Below are 12,406 nucleotides of genomic sequence, written 5' to 3' on the forward strand. Positions count from 1 at the left end.
CAAAGAGCATCGAGTCTGGAAACAGGCTGAACAAAGGAAGGGTCTTTATTAAAACAAACTTAAGGGGATCACAACAGGGATATCACACACTCAATCCCAAAACAGTATAACCAGTCACATCGGACTTATTACTGAAACTAGCAATGCTTACATTCATACAAACACAGTACACAATGCAGTCACATTGGATTTAACGTTACTGATACTAACAACTGTGTACAGACTTATAACAACCAAGGATTAAAATATGCTACCCACCCCCCCCCCACCCCGTTCCTTGTCTAACATGGGCAAGGCTCCAATGCTATCTAACAGCCCCGATCCCTGTGTAATGCACCAATGACTCCTTCAGCATTACCCACCATTTGCGGCCTGGAGTGGAGCAGGGATCATCTCAGGACCGAGGAGCAAGGAGGAAGAGCTAGTGCATGTGATGAACTTTATAGTACTGTAAGATGGAGGGTCCAGCCTAGATAATCATCAGGTGATTAAAGAGGCCAATGGTTAGGTGTGCACTAATGGGTGGGCAGAGTCTAACCTTGATTGGCAGGTGATGAGACTTCCGATTAGTTCCAGATGGAGACATCGCTTGACCCCTCCCCCCCACAATCCACATTCCCCCAGGTTCCCGAAAGAGAGGCTACGTGACCCTCCACAATCCACACTACAGATACATCGCAAAGAGGACATTCTCGCACAATATGCAAAGTATTACAAAATATAGGCCAATGTGTCTCCTTACACAGGTAGGGCTCAGGAAAGAGTTCCATTCAGCAGTGTATCCTGGATATTCTCAATTTCCAAGATAAATCTTCTGTGAAATTCTATGTCACCCATGCTCTGAAATTGCTGACCATACCTGTGCAATCATTTAGAAGTGGGACATTGAGCACCGGGAAATTCAGATCTTAGAGCTACTAACCAGCCTTTGCAATACTTTGCATACAAGGAGTTTTCAGTCTGGGAAAAGATTGGGGAGGGGATGATTTTGAACTATCCTGGAATAAGCCACATTGTTGTGCATCAAGTAAAATCTTGTATCTCTTTAGATTAAATAAATGTGCTGGAGACACTCAACAGGTCAGACAACATCTGTAGAAAGAGAAAAGGAGTCAATATTTCAGGTCAAAGACTCCTTGTCAGAACTAAGAAAAATCGGCACAGTTAGCATGGAGGTTAGCGCGACACTATTAAATCACCAGCGACCCGGGTTAGAATCCAGTGCTGTCTGTAAGGAATTTGTACATATTCCCCTTGATTGCATGGGTTTCCTCCGGGTGCTCCGATTAACTCCTATCTTTCAAAATGTTCCAGGGTTGTAGATCAATTGGTGTATTTGGTGTGGGGGTGGGGTGGCATGAGGTCATGTGCTGGAAGGTCCAATTACTGTGCTGGATGCCTGAAAAAATAGCGAGAAGCCCCTTTATGTTTATGTGGCCGGTAATCTGAATTTCTTTTATGTTGATACAGTCTCATTTTAGCTTAGATATGGCTGAAACCTATAACATACATGTTTCTTACACTGACAACAGAATTGTTCTCCATTCACCTCAGTATTATTTCCTTCATTTCAGAGCAGAAACGAGCATTACCATTCTATGCATGATGAAGCATAGAAGTGACTTTACAATGACTCTCACAGTTGCCAAGGCACAAACTCTTTCCATGGAATCACAGACTTCAGGAACCTGCTGAGGCTGAAGGCTTCCAAGAGTGCCTCACCTTTTATGGCAATTATATATGACTCTGGGCATCACATTTTAGAAAAAAAATGTCAATGCTTTGGAGTCTTGGACAGAGTACACTCTAGGTTCTGAGGGTGAGAGATTAATGTTTTGTGGGTAGTCTCTGACAAAGTTAGAAATAAAAATTAGAAGTGTTATAAACATTCCTGTGGAAAAAGAAACAGTTAATATTTCAGATTGAAGATTCATAATATTATATCAAAAAGAGTTTTTAAAGGTTGCTCTAGCAGTAGTAAGAAAATGTATAGCAATAACATGGAAATCGGACACCCACCTGGGTATTGACTGGTGGAACGTGGAGATTCACAGCTGCGTTCCCTTGGAGAAGATTACTTACAATTTGAGAAATAGATAAAATGTATTTTTGAAAATTTGGCACCCATAGTTACAAATTGAAGGACTTAATTTATAAATCTTTTCCTTAGGCTTCGAGCCTCATTAACTTCCTTTAGGTGTATTCAAAGATATAAATGAATGATGTTGTGTGGTTAAAGGAACCATCTGGCAGCCAGGTTTCTGTTCTATTTTCCTACTTCTTTTCTTTATTCTTTTTCCATGCTTTTTTTTTCTTTATTTCTTTTTCTTTTGCTGTTGGGATTAATTTATGGGGGAGGGGGTTTGAGGGTTGGGGTTCATAGTATCATATAATGGATTTGAAATTGATTTTTCATTACTATGTATTTTGTATCTGGATATGATTACATGTTTGGAAAACTTTTACATAAAATTTTCAAAAGAAATACTCTTATTTATTGAGAAAACAAATTAAGTTGAAATTGAAGCAAAAGTAAGAGAGCGTACTCTTTCGACAGATACTGCCCAATTTTCTGAGTGCATTCAGCATTTTCAGTTTTTATTTCAGATTTACAGTATTAGACATTTTTAAAAATTTGAATTTACAAAAGAAGTCACGATTCTTCTTGGAACAGAGAGGAGTTGCAGGAAATTCAGTAGAAGTGTGTAAGAGCACGAAGGGTTTTCACAGAGTATAGGAAAGTATATGCCGTCCATGGATTATGGGTGGTAGCAAGAGGCCAAGAAGTTTTAAAGTGAATAGTGAAAGAACCAGAAGTGACTGGAAAATCTTTGTTATGCGATAAAAGTACAAAAACGACGCTGTTGAAACTCAGCAGCTCAGGTAATGTACTTTATATAGCAAATATACATAATCAACATTTCAGACTTGAGCTCTTCATCAAGGTACACTGCGATCAAGACATACCTTGATGAAGGGCTCAAGTCTGAAATGTTGATTATCTTTTTCTTTGCTATACTGTCTGACCTGCTGAGTTTCTCCAGCATTGCGTTTTTACTTCAGTCACGGTGTCTGCAGACTTGGGTATTTTTATCTTTGTTATGTGTGCCTGCCTGATAGAGCAATGATACCATTTCAACAGCTGCTTTCAAAGGGAACGACATATATATTTGGAGGAAAAATGTAATGCCAAAAAGATGCGAGGACGGGACCAAATCAATTATTCCACAATTGAATTAAAACCGTCCCAATGGATGAAATGACCTCCTCCTCCACTTCACTATTCCATGATTTATATCATTCTATTTATGCAGACTGATAACCTAAATTCTAAAAAAATAATCCCAGGCATCTGCTGTGCTCTGCATGCACCAACATTCCTAGCACCCGCTGTTGCTAGGTAGAAAATGGCAGGAATGCTTTGAGATGACTTTCTTTTTCTGGCCCTTAATGTCCTTTGAATACTCTTACCTGTTTTCTATGTTTATCCCATCTTTTCTGGCACAAAATCACAGGAGTAATGTGCAAATGGGAATTTGGCCAAATGGCTCCTAAAGAGTTGCCACCCACATCTGTTGGACATATTCCAGCTCCCTGCCATTTCAGGAGAAAATCCTCTTAGTTTCATACTTGAAATGCCTCACAATGCTCTTGAAACTGTAATTAAATAAATATGTTGAGCCTGTGAACTCCTGCAGTGAAAAAGGTTCATGGCGTGGTAAGTAAATTATCGTGAGGCTCGGACACACAACTCTGCAGAAAAGGTATAAATATAAATCATATTGCAAATCGTTCCCATAAATAATCATTAAAAATTGTCAAATGTGCATGCATTCATGTTTGCCATTACATGTTTGAATATGGTGAACTCTTCAGTTCACCATTGTTCAGTAATGTTTAAATTATTCTCAATTTCCAATGGAAAGGTACCAGAAGATAAGGACAGAGTGCTTTTGACCCTACACCCCTTCTTGGATCCTCCCACAATATATTATTCACTGTGCATCGTATTATTCTGAGTAAAGGGTAAATTACTTTCCTCAGTTTCTTAAATGACGGAGTGAGGTCGTATCTGTGGTTCATTGTTCATTCAGAAATCTGATGGCAAAGGGGAAGAAGCTGTCTTTGTCCTTCCTGATGGTAGCAGAATGAAGAGGGTGGTGGGGTTCCTTGAGGATAGAGGCTGCTTTCTTAAAACACCTCTTGCAGGTGTCCTCGAGGACTGGTGCCCATGATGTCGCAGGCCGAGTTAACAACCCATTTGAGTTTTTTTTCCTGACCTGACCATTGGTAGATCCATTCCAGACAGTGATGCAGCCAGTCAGAATGGTCTCCACAGTACATCTGTGGAATTGTTTGAGATTGTTTGATGCCATACCAAATCAAACTCCTCACAAAGCATAGTTGCTGGCGAGCCTTCTTCACATCAGCATCGAGGTCTCCAGGACAGATCCGCAGAGATGTTGACATGCAGGAACTTGAAGTTCTTCAACCTGCTGTCACCTCAAGGAGGATTAGTTTCCTCCTGGCCCACAATCATCTTTTTGGTTTTACTAATGTTGAGTACAAGGTTGTTGTTGTGACTCAACTCAACCTGCTGATCTATCTCCCTTCTCTACACTTCCTCATTGCCATCTGTGATTCTGACAACCACTGTGGTGCCATTGGCAAATTTGCAGATTGTGGTGCGCTGTGGTGCAGCAAGCAAACACAAACTCAGAAAAGACTGTACAACCGGCTTTAAGCCATTCAAAGTCTGTACACCCATATCAGTCCCGTTGGTGACCGGCTTAGGAGGGGCCGGCTCAGGTTTATATTAAGGTCGGTTGCTTGACAACCAACAGGTGGAGTCAGCCTCCTAGGTGGTCTTCCTGCAGGTACAATGGTCACCCCCTGCAGCAGGCTGATGGTGTATCACCACACAGAGAGCATTTGAATTGTGCCTGGTCTTTACATTTTAAAACTCATTTGCTTTGTACCTCTCCCAGTTATTTTTGTTTCTCTTTGTCCAAATGCTGCCTGGGGCCTGTTGAGTGGTTGCTGTATCCTTGGCTGTTGTTTTATATTTCCAACTTTCACTCAGTCAATGCTTTTGCCTTATTTAAATGTGAATGAAGTTGATCTCCAATAGCCCTGGAAGATGGATTATAATGAATCAGCAATCTGCTTTGTAACCCTTCCGATTTTTATGTTTCAACCTTGTCTCATCATTAGACGGAACTGGTCATTAATACTTGCAACCTGATCAAGACCACTTTCACACACAATGAATTTAGGTTAATCAGTCTGACTTTTTAATTTAGTACTAAAACTATTTTCCTAATTTTCTCAGACTATGCCTCCTGATATGTTCTCTCTAGGTAAATAGGAATGCATTATTAGAGACTGACTGCATCAGGTGACCCCTTTGTGGCCTTCCCTACATTGAAGAGACTGGGCGGGCAGGCAGATCACTTCACTGAGCAACTTAACTCAATGACAGGCACCTCCCAATGGCCAACCATTTCATTTTGGTGTCTCACTCCCATACTCGCGTCTGTCCATAGCCTCATGTACTATCCAACCAAGACTAACCATAAATTGGAGGAATAAAACCTGATTTTCTGCCTGGGCTCTCTCCAGCCAGATGTCACTAACATCAACCTCCAGTTTGTGCTAACCATCCTCTCCTTTCTCCCTCTCTTCCCTTACCCCTGCCTTTTTTTGTCCCTCAGCTCCCCATCCCCTTCCTTCTCTATTCACCTAGCCATCCCTCCTCCCCCTGCTTGCAGCTGTGCCCTCCCTCCATTCTCCATCTGTTACCTCCTGCCATGGGGACTGTGCTCCTCAAATACTCCTCCCCCTCAACTTTTTGTTCGGATGCCTGCCAATATTTTCCATTCCTTGATGGGGGCTCAAACCTGAAATCTTTGTTATATAAAGTACATGGTTCAAACTGCTGAGTTTCTCCAGCATTATGTTTTTACAAGCGACAACTTAACTGTTCTCCAGTATATTTGCCTTTACAAGATGCAACTTGGTGTCCTAAGAAAGACATTTAAATGTGATTTAAAAAAAAATAAGATTCCATGTTAAATTCAACGATGAGACAAAACATTATATGTATAGCAAAAATGCACCCATTTACTCCTCATCCATGAAAGGGCTTGAGAGGCGATGGTAAATTTTTACGGTGAGCAATTCCACATGATGTGGTAAAGGCACTCCCAGAGTGATGTTCGATGGAAAGCATGGGTTGAGACATGCATACAACATTTTTCTCAACTCAAGTTCTGAATAATAACTGCTTCCAAACGAAAGACAGTCTAACCATTACTCTTGATATTCCTTTGGATCTATATAAAGAAACATAGCAGACAATTTGTAAACATCAAGATCCCAAAAAGGACCAATGAGATAAATTAACAGTTAAAGTGTTTTAATAATATTGCTGAAGGGATACTATTGCCCAAGAGAGAAATGTGACATTTACTAAAGTAAGTTGATTGAAAAGCAGATTTCGGTTTTTAGATTTATTGTCAGAGTGCATACATGACATCACATATCACCCTGAGATTCCTTTTCTGCAGGCGAGGTAGAATTACCACTAATTGGTAGTGCAAAAAACAACTGTACACAATGTCCACATCTGAGCAAATAAATAAATGTAAACAAACAATAAAGTGCAAAAGTAAGAGTCCTTAAAAGAGTCCCTGATTGAGTATGCCATTGAGGAGTCTGATGGTGGAGGCATAGCAGCTATTCCTGAACCTGGGGGTACGATTCTACTGGCACCTATACATCTTTCCCGAAAGCAGCGGTGAGAACCAAGTATGTGCTGGGTGGTGTGAATCCTTGATGATTGTTGCTGCTCTCCGACGGCAGCGTTCCCTGTAGATGTTCTCGGTAGTGGGGAGGGTTTTGCCTGTGATATCCTGGGCTTTTGCAAGGCTTTACACTTAGTATTGATGTCCCTATACCAGATTGTGATGCAACCAGTCAGCACACTTTCCACCACACATCTGTAGAATTTTGACAGGGTTTCCAATGTCATACCAAACCTTCACAAACTCCTGAGGACATAGAGGCACAATAATTTCTGTCTTGCAGCCATTTTAATAGTAGAATGTACATATGTTTGTAAGTGATTTGTCCATCAGAATTTCCATGGGATTTTGGAGCTCAGCATGACTAAATCAGGGAACAGGAAAAATAGTGATCCCTGCGATATTTTAAAATGAGCAAGTATGAAAGAAAAGTTGTGACTAATGTTCAATATATTATATTATTGGGGAAATATTTGTTGGCAGCAATATATTTATGAAGGAATTCTCCTTCGGTGGTTTACATTAATACCGTGATATAACCAACTTCCTGAATAATTTGCAACATGTGTATAAGATGAAACAATGATATAATCATTTCCAGAAAATATTTGTATTCAATTTTGGAAACTATTACAACAAATGGTTTGATTCACTTGCATTGCAAGTTATTTCAATGAACTGTTGGGGATTCAAGGTGAGGAACCCATGCAGACTGTGGGCAGCTAGGGACGATGTGTGGTGGTACACCACCGGCCTACTGCAGAGGGCAACCTCTGTACCTGCAGTAGTGTATCACCGGCCTACTGCAGGGGGCAACCTCTGTACCTGCAGTAGTGTATCACCGGCCTACTGCAGGGGGCAACCTCTGTACTTGCAGTAGTGTACCACCGGCCTACTGCAGGGGGCGACCTCTGTACCTGCAGGTGAGTATGGGGGGACAGGACAACACCTGGCCGGCTGTCAGTCAGCCGACCTGAATGGATCAAGCTCCACCCGGTCGGGTGTCAATCTCCCTCCGGGATCGAAGCCTGAGCCGGCCCTCTGAAGACTCACTCAGAGCTGACAGCAGCATAGCCAGCCCTGCTCTGTGGAAGTCTTTGTCGATTAAAGCTTGTTGTACACTCTTTACCTTGTGTGTGTCTGATTCTGTCTAACAGTGCACCACACCATGGTCGAGGGATTCGCACCAGACATCAGACAATTAGAGACTGGCTTGAGACAGGGTGATGAAGTACCGGGTATTGGATGCCAAGGGCACTGAAGGTTTCCTGAAACTTTGGATCTGGAGCTTGGGCTGCTGATGGTTTGGACTGGGCTCTGTGCGGCTGCAGAGGCTGTGGCAGCGCTGGAGGAGAATCCACGGACACTCAGTGGCTCTGAGTGGATTCTCTTTTACTTCTCTTTCTCTGACTGCAAGAGCCACTTCAGGCAATTTCTGCCGATGGCAAATCTGTCTGCAGACTAATGCAAATTCTCTGTAATATTGTACTGTCTTGACTCTCTGTCTTCCTTAATTTCCTGTATGTTACATTCTAAATGTAAACATGATGGAAGACTGCCCAAGGGCAGCTTGTGCAGCCAATTGTCCAGTGGTATCCGAAAACGAGGAGGCCAACAACGACAGGACATGGATGTTCTGCACAGGAGCCTCAAAACAGCTGACATTGCCCCCATCAACATGGGAGGATCTGGCTCAAGATCGCTCGCAGTGGAGGGACACCCATCAGAAAAGGCGTGGACGCTGCTGAGAGCAAAATCAAAGAGGCCACAGGGGAAAGGCACTGGAAGCCCCCCGACAGAACTTCTGCCCTTGTTGCCCCTCCAGGCCTCACCTGCCAAGTATCTGGCAAGCAGTGCCTGTCAAGGATCGGCCTGTCGAGCCATTCCAGGGCGCACATCTTGCAGCGATGCACCACTAGCCTACTCTAGGGGGCAACCTGTGTACCTGCAGAAGAGCACTGGAGGACAAGGCAGTCCATCAGCCGACCTCAAGCCCCACCCCGTCATTCGCCCTCCGGGATATAAGCTCGACCTGGCCCCTCGAGGTCAGTCTCAGAGCCAGCACAGCCAGCTCTGTGGAAGTTGATGTCGATTAAAGCCTATTGAACAGTCTTTATGCTTGGGGTCTGCTTTTCTGCCCAAATAAGCGCATCAAACCCCACCAACTGACCTGAAAGGGACCATGATCACCCTTTGGGATGGGTAGCCAGGAGAAGAAGATGATGTGACAATAATGGAACCTTTATTTTTAACACAAGAAAGGAATCCTGAAAGAAAAAAAAAGCAGCAGTATTTGACCTGGCCACCAAGAATCTTTATCCTAGCCTTCCATCAGCTCCCAAAATGAACTGGATTCAAAAGCAGGTTTTTTTTTGGGGGGGGGGGTCTCTTTCGCAAGGGCCATTAAATTATAGTATCAATTCCAGATCCGAGTGAAGCATTGCAAGAGGCAGAAAGGGAAGAGGGAGGCGCAGGGAGCGGAAGTGGCTTTCGGATGCTGAGCATTTTGTAGCTTCTAGATCAGCCTTAGCATTTGTGGCAGCCTGATCCTCTTCCCAGCGGAGTGGTACAGCCGGCAGACAGCGCATTACCTGGCCGAAGGTAGGTGGGGGGGGTCCCAAGAGCAGCTGGGGAGCCTGACAATCAGCTTGTCACACTGCATTTCTATATATATTGAACAAGCAGGACGTCCCTGTGCTTTTGACAGTGAATCATCTGAACCCCCCCCCCCCCCAACCTCAGCTATTTAGTGCATCCGTTCAAAAACCAATGAGCAGAATTTGCAATAGGAAATGGTGATGAGGGGGGGTTACAAACACACACAAAGACGCCAGTAACCCCCCCCCCACCACCACCACCACCACTCTCGGGCATTGTTTCTAAGCTCCGCCTGCAGCGTGACCGTGGATGGGTTGAGGCAGTGGGACATGTGTGAAGCTCAGTACTGCGGCACCTCGCGAAGAGGACACAAGCCGGCAGAGGGGGGGAGACCGCCAGCGGACCACCACGTAAGTCGCAGGGCAGCAGGAGACAGACCCCCCCCCCCACCACCCCTCACCACCCCACCCCCCCCCCCCCACCACCCCTCACCACCCCACCCCCCCCCCCACCACCCCTCACCACCCCACCCCCCCCCCCCCACCACCCCTCACCACCCCACCCCCCCCCCCACCACCCCTCACCACCCCACCCCCCCCCCACCACCCCTCACCACCCCACCCCCCCCCCCACCACCCCTCACCACCCCACCCCCCCCCCCCCACCACCCCTCACCACCCCACCCCCCCCCCACCACCCCTCACCACCCCACCCCCCCCCCCACCACACCACCCCTCACCACCCTTCCCTCTCAACCCTTCAGCGCTTTGCCGCATCCGACGCTTTGGGCTTGGAAACGGCTGCGACCCGGCAAGTGGGAACGAGCAGGTCGGGAACAGAACGAAGTCAGGCCTTTTGTGTGGTGGATCTCAGTGCCGTGAAGGGCAGAGTGCGGTATAGACGGGGCTTGCCTTAACAGAGACGTCCCGTTAAATGTTAACGCAGTGAAGAGCTGTATCTATTATCCTGCGCTGGACGTGTTCATTTAGAAGCATCTGTACAATTTATGAATGTATCTATTCATACATTGAAACGAGCCGAGAAGGTCCTATCATTTTACATTTTCTGTATTATATTTCCAATGTATAGATAATAAATAACTAGATCAGCTGTGAATGCACTGAAATGTTGGGCTGTCTCATTTCAATGCAAGTTTCGCTCCATAATTAAAGTCAGACTCCTGAATCAAATGATTGGGACCTCATCAAAACCAATTGCTTACCAGAAGATTGAACTTTCCTCTCTGTCAAAATCAAAAGATGTTTCAAAAAAAAAACCTAGAGTTTCACATCTCCAAGTGCCAAATGGGGTGGTTTCAAAGAGTATGGCCACTGGAAAGTAGCAGCTCTTGTTTTGAACACTGATGGCAAGGGTTTATTTCCAAAACACCGTCTTAACACTTCATTCCTTTCTTTTAAAACAAAATCTGCTGTGGAAGTACTTGGTTTCACCTTGCAATTTCCATGCCATCCACCTAAACTTTGTTTTCATTTGCCCTGTGCATTGAAAATGTGGAAAGCAATGCACTCCTCTGGTGTGTAGCATGACTGATGGTTGCGTAGATCCTTCAACAATTGAAATGGATCTCCAGCACCAATTGAACAATTTGGTTGGAGATCATCGTGAAGGTGGATAGTGTGGAAAACTTTGTTTTCATTTGCGCTGTGCATTGCACTGTATGTATTTGAAAAGGAAAATGTATGTATCATGGTCAATGTGGTTTATGGTGTGAAAAATAAAAAAATTTAAAAAAAAAAGAAAATATGGAAAGCAATGCACTCCTCTGGTGTGTAGCATGACTGATGGTTGCGTAGATCCTTCAACAATTGAAATGGATCTCCAGCACCAATTGAACAATTTGGTTGGAGATCATCGTGAAGGTGGATAGTGTGGAAAACTTTATTTTCATTTGCGCTGTGCATTGCACTGTATATATTTGAAAAGGAAAATGTATATCATGGTCAATGTGGTTTATGGTGTGAAAAATAAAAAATTAAAAAAAAAGAAAACGTGGAAAGCAATGCACTCCTCTGGTGTGTAGCATGACTGATCGTTGCATAGATCCTTCAACAATTGAAATGGATCTCCAGCACCAATTGAACAATTTGGTTGGAGATCATCGTGAAGGTGGATAGTGTGGATTGTTGTTGGAATATGATCCTATAACACGAACTCAGATTTTTAAAAAAAATTAAGATGCAGCAAAAAATATCAGAAGTCAACTCAAGAATCGTTTTGAATGGATTTGAATGGACTCTCAAATTTAGGAGGTTCATATTGGGTTAACCTCATCTAAATTGGCAGTTCCTTCAGAGGAAAAACAAATGGTTGAATTCTAAGCATATTTTTTTCAAGTATTGTGTTGTAAGTGCACTCCTTCAGATAATAAGAATGGAGTGGTTTTAGAACTTGATTATAAAATAGGTCATGACAGATTAGCAGATGCAGGTCACAACAAAGTGTCAATTCTGAATACAGCAATAACAGAAAGATCACAGAGTTTACAATTCAGATCAAAAACTTTTAATTAGAACTGAGAAAGCAAACTTGTTTTTTCATTTGGAAGACTAGTAGAAAGCTGATTTGTTTTCGCACTTTCACAGTTCTGATAAGGGTCGTCTTCAACGTGAAACATTAACTCTGTTTGTCTTTCCCTAGACTTGGCTTGAACTGTTAAGTGTTTCTAACATTTTCTGTTACTACTTGCATGAAAATGAAGCTCAGATAGATTTGCCAATGAAGTTATTTAAGTTAGATTTCATTTGTTTGATCCTACTAATTCACTTAGGGGCTGTCCCTAGGTAAAAGCAGTGATTATTTTTCAAATTTGATTGAAGCCTCTTTTTTTTGTAGACGGGAAATCGTGACCAAATTCATGTAGCCCTTCGATATCAATTCTATTTTAAAATGATTTCTATTTTGCCCATATTTCGCATTTTATTTTGATTTTATATGTTAGGGTATCTCTGTGGTTCTAGTTATGGCACTGGTGATGTTCAACT

At 43.3% G+C, this 12,406-nt stretch overlaps 1 protein-coding gene across 4 annotated transcripts in view; it reads left to right on the plus strand.

Annotated features, from left to right (window-relative positions):
* Window positions 1-9,302: 9,302 nt before the first annotated feature.
* LOC138746469 (neurabin-2-like) overlaps window positions 9,303-12,406 on the plus strand; it is a 177,601-nt gene continuing 174,497 nt past the window's right edge. For 2 of the 4 annotated variants that reach the window (XR_011346979.1, XM_069904657.1), the window contains exon 1: window positions 9,622-9,814. The gene's annotated coding sequence lies outside the window, so the exon portion shown is untranslated. Of the gene's footprint in view, window positions 9,408-9,616; window positions 9,815-12,406 lie in introns of those variants that run through there. The other 2 variants (XM_069904658.1, XM_069904659.1) reach the window with 2 other exon arrangements.

This window comes from Narcine bancroftii, chromosome 12 (assembly GCF_036971445.1).
Source record: "Narcine bancroftii isolate sNarBan1 chromosome 12, sNarBan1.hap1, whole genome shotgun sequence".
Lineage (NCBI taxonomy): Eukaryota > Metazoa > Chordata > Chondrichthyes > Torpediniformes > Narcinidae > Narcine > Narcine bancroftii.